Source organism: Anneissia japonica, unplaced genomic scaffold (genome assembly GCF_011630105.1).
Source record: "Anneissia japonica isolate Jap-2015-1 unplaced genomic scaffold, ASM1163010v1 scaffold11229_len202898_cov190, whole genome shotgun sequence".
NCBI lineage: Eukaryota > Metazoa > Echinodermata > Crinoidea > Comatulida > Comatulidae > Anneissia > Anneissia japonica.
In genome coordinates, this window is record NW_022743271.1 from 179,537 (window position 1) to 184,847 (window position 5,311).

General features: G+C 35.3%; 1 pseudogene; it reads left to right on the top strand.

Moving 5' to 3' along the window:
* The first annotated feature begins 959 nt into the window (after positions 1–959).
* LOC117119427 overlaps positions 960–5,311 on the top strand; it is a 12,649-nt pseudogene continuing 8,297 nt past the window's right edge.

The following is a 5,311-nucleotide window of genomic DNA, read 5'->3' on the forward strand; positions in this document are numbered from 1 at the left end:
TCTTTGTAAGCGCATAAGACAGTGCAAATTATTTCTGTGACAGTCTTTTGAAGTGTGTAAAGCTCCATTTTATCCCATACATAGTCAAAATATTGGGGGGATGATACAATGGACCATCCCCCCCCCCCTTGTCAAATATTGGGGGGGGGGATATATCCCCATCCCCCCGGGATCTACGCCTATGATTACATAACTATGTAACTAAATTATTCTTTATACCAAATGCTAGGAGTTGTACTATTCTACACCTTATTACTAATAATAACAAAATATACACAGTTGATAAGAGTTGTGTTACCACCTGCCCCATATAAATCTTAACGCATAACATAGACACACCACCTATACAATACTCAGTAAATTCATATTTACTAGTTAAATAGGTAATCACAATTGTGAAAATATATTTATTTAATAATTTATACTAATAGAGCAGTCACCTCTAAAGTACATCACCAGTTTTTAGCTTCATAACTACTATTTAAATCTAGTTAAAGATTTTTCATCCAATGGTGAATGCATAATATAAACACGCTCACATATTTTCGAAGCCATAACTTAGCAGTGACTGGAGCTAAAATGTACTTTAGTATATAATTTACTTCAGCTAACTTTTATACATGTTAATTCAGTTTTAGGGTGATGACCATGTGACATAATTAACAATTTAATTACATTGTCCTTTATACCAAATGATTAGAAATGTATTATTCTGCACTTTGATACTAAAAACAAGAAAATATATTTAGTTAGTAAAAAGTTGTGGGCATAAATGTTACCCCACCAAATATCAATCAACCAAATTTTAATGTTGTACAAAAACAGGTACCTATCTTTGGTGTCGGTTTACAAGCACTGGCAACAGGAAATAAAGGTAACTAAAACAAATCATGGTAATAAAGCAGGGGATGCACCTTTTCGGTTCCTGGCACCTCAACTATTATTATTATTATTAAGGCTATTATTATTAAAATGAGGAATCAGGTGTAATTGTCATAACGAGTATGATTAAAAAATCAGTTGTCTGTCAATACTATATCGTTGGTTGACCGAAGCGTAACAGCTCATGAGATCAATAATCTTCTGCAACCAGGAAACTACAGCATGCAATATATTATATGTACAATATCTGAAGCTCTTATTAACATGTCAATTCTTCATAAAGGTACGTTTTCAATATTCCTGGCTTGGTACCGAAGAGCAGCATTTAATCGCATTGGATATAGAGCTACTCAACTATATATTAGCTTGTGCTCACAGAAGTCTTACCCAGGAAGTTATTCAAATATAACGTCCTACTTTTTCAGTGCGCGGAGGGTGTGCGAGCACTATCTTGTAGAGCTTTGTCACTTCGCTTGTAGAGAGCAATATAAATTTCCAAATCAGGCCTACAGTAAATCTTAATCACAGTAGGCCAAATCTGAATAATATGACACACGGTTTAATGGCTGCATTGATGAAGATGGAATGCTATCCGTACCTGATTTGTTTTGCTCTGTTTGCGTCATTTAACTGTACTTTGCAATTCACTTATAACTACGACCCATCAATATCCGGAACTTACCCGCCAAGGGATCTACGGTGCCCAAAGGAATGTAACTGCACATATGTGGCAAAAGGAGGTTCAGAATACCGCCACGACGTATATTGTTCACATCTGGCATTAAAAAATATGCCTGCAAAGAGCACGGTACCAACTGATATTGCTTTTTATTTCTTGATTGACAATCAAATTAAATCACTGAAAAACAACTCATTTAACATATTTCCAGTCCTAGATTTTCTGGATCTTCAATATAACCAGCTAAAGGATAAATATATTGAATGCGATGCATTCCGTGGATTGACATAAATTGAGATATCTTTCGATGAGTAATAACGATCAACTCAGTAAACTTCGAGCAGCATGGTTCGTAGACCTTGTATTGCTAGAAGCTCTGCATCTAAAACGCTGCGGAATTAACACATTTAGACAGTGATGTTTTTAAGCCTTGTAAACATTTGAACAAAGTTAATCTTGATAACAATGATATTGTGTCATTCCCAACAAGCGTTTTCCAAAACTTGTCTTCACTTATGTACCTATATATACGCAATAATAAAATAATTAAACTTCCATATCAAGCATTTGTCGGTTCCAACAGTATACAGGCAATCGATGTCAGTAACAATTTCATCACTACCATTAACGAAAATGTTGGTTTTCAAAACCTGATCAAATTGCAAAGAATTGTTGTCTCATACAACAAATTCTCGTGTGATTGCAATTTAGTCTGGTTTAGAAATTGGATAAACAAAACGAACATCACAATTGAGGAACTTTTTCCGTATATCCCGCCTTTTCCGTATACACGGACAAAGCGGGATGCACACCAAACTGCTGGATTTTGATCCTGATACATTACAGTGTAGCAAATTAATTAAGATCTTAAGGATCACCACTCCGTCTGTGTCAGCTGGAGTTGTCATTGTAATAATTGGATTTCTTCTGTCAACTTTGTCATTCTTATTACAGTAAACAGGCCTATGTGTGTATATAAAAAAAGAGTAGTTGCATACGTAGGCCTATTTTGTTTTCCATGAACCGATGAACCCCAAGTGGTGGAAAATGTTGATTCTTATATGTCGGGAAACGGGTTTTCTCAACTTCTGAAATTTTGGTTTCCCTCTCTTGACGTTTTTTAATGAATCACTGAACCCTAAGAAGGAACCGGGGAAGTGGCGGAATCATGTTAGCCCCTGGAAAATTTTGATTCCTAGATTGCGGGAAGTGAGCTTTTCAGACTTCTGAAGTATCTTTTAATGACCTTTAATAAAAACAAAATCAAGGTTTACCCTATTGAAAACGGTCAGGTAATTTTTTCTGATTTTTAATACAGTGTGTAGAGGTATAAATATGATTAATTGCTTACGCATTCTTTTTTTTTCTTTTCTTTTCTTTTTTTTTTAAACGGGGTCCTTCCCCATCAAAATCTTGATTGAGCATTTCCGACATTTAATTGTCCAATTGTAACACAAAATTCAATAATCAGCTTACGGGTCCTGGAAAAGTCTAGAATTATTTTTTAAATATTTATTTATTTAATGTTTTTGTCCAAGGGGGTGTGGTCAGGACCCTGACCCCTCCAGATCCACCAATGATGTCCCTCCCCAATTCACTCCTAGATATGACACTGGAAATCGAGTGTACTTGTTTTTACATTTGGCACCCAATGGCTGCAGGAATGATTTTATCGTATACCTTAATTAAAAAATGGCGCTTTGGTAGGGGGGGGGGGTATATTAAATCGCTTGCTAAATGCAGGGTAGCAGATATTGGCAGCTAAACTTGGCATTAACGTAAAGCTTAGGCTCTGTCAGAAATGTTGATGTCAAAAGCATGACGAAAATCGCCGGCAATTCTAACTTTTGAGTTGGTTTTATGAAAAAAATGTTTTTAAGCGTTTTTGGCTCATATCTAATGTCCTTTATTCTAAAAATATACCAATAATGTCATTTTTTATTTTACTATCTAATTTAGTAAACAATAGGCAAATACTGCAAGACGTATCAAGTTGACTTCTTTCATCTAAGTAAAGTCATAGGGAGTTTTTCAAAACTGTCAATTCTATCATTTTACGAGTAAAATACAACTTTTTGATGTTTACATGGTTATATCACACTATGAAAATTCACTAAGTATGAAATTATTGGTGGATTAATATAATTTAGGATGTTCTCGACCTCAAACAACCTTTAAAAGTTGAAGTTGTCACATTACCTATTTTCGACTTTTGGCAAACTTTGAATTGATTCTGGCCCACTGTGCAGCGGTGCGTAACCAATAGAAATAAGATAAGCTTCTGGGCTGATTTTTTGACATCATGTTATTTAAAAAATCATAACTCTATAACGGGGCGTCGTATCCAAAACATTTTTCCATCAAAATGTTCTTAAAAGACTAGTCTACACTACTATATGATAAAAAAAATGAAAAAATTGTTTTGACCTCTGAAATTAAGATGGAAAAAGAAAAGCCTATCTCAGTAGTGTATTAAAATAGGTATATGCATTACAGTGCTGTAGTACTAGTAATGCTCTAAACTAGCATTGTTTTAGTTACCATATGAGAGTTTCCTGTGTTGAAAACATGATTTACTATACTATACCTCTTTATAAAACATAACTTGTACTTTATAATAAGAGAAATCTGTATATTATCGCTACTTGGAACAGTAACAACACGAAAGTCCTATGCTACTGCATTGTAATGCATTGACCTATTAATACACTACTAAGATAGGCTTTTCTTTTTCCATCTTGATTTCAGAGGTCAAAAACATTTTTCATTTTTTTTTTCAATCATATAGTGGTTTAGACTAGTCTTTTAAGAACATTTTGCTGGAAAATTTTTTTGGATACGACGCCCCGTTATGGAGTTATGATTTTTTAAATAACATGATGTCAGAAAATCAGCCTAAAAGCTTATCCTATTTCTGTTGGTTACGCACCGCTGATTCTCAATGTTTGTTATCACTTCAAGATGTCTACAGATTCGTGAAAAAGGCCTATTTAAATGCTGTACAAAAACAGGTACCTATCTTGTGTGTCGGTTTACAAGCACTGGCAACCGGAAATCGCGTGACTAACAAGGCATTTCTTGAAGGTAGACATAGGTAAATACAAAAAAAAAATCATGGCAATAAAGCAGGGGATGCACCTTTTCGGTTCCTGGCACCTGAACTATTAATATTATTAGGGCTATTATTATTAAAATGTGGAATCAAATATAATTTCAGATTATGCAAGGGTTACTTACCTGCAGGTAAGAATCACTAGGTGGTGAGAATCACTAGGCGTTTCCCAGCCGCTTGGCGGTATAACCAGTCTTCAAAGCGTAAATCCATACCCTTCCCATCCTGCACCGTCCTCTTTTCTAAAGTGCAAGTCTGCGGGAGGGGGAAATCTAATGCAACCTTCGACCCAAAAATGATTTCCTGGGCCGGGCAACGTATCTACCAAAACTGAACCCTGCAAAACACCTCTAAAGAATAGAAGCTGAACTGCCTCTTCAACCAGAACAGGCTACTGTGCCCGTCTACTTATACCACAAACATCAACATGCAAACACAAGACCAAAGAAAAAAGTGGCTTATGTATAAACAACGATTTATTAAACTTATAACCCTTGGTAACAATACAATCCAATCAAAAGTCACTCCAACAGCACCCTGAAAACTAGTAACTGCAGGGTTGACCTGTAATTCCGAATTACATAAAACAAACTATATGCTTAGGCGAAAAAAAAAAAACAAAACCCAACACACCATCC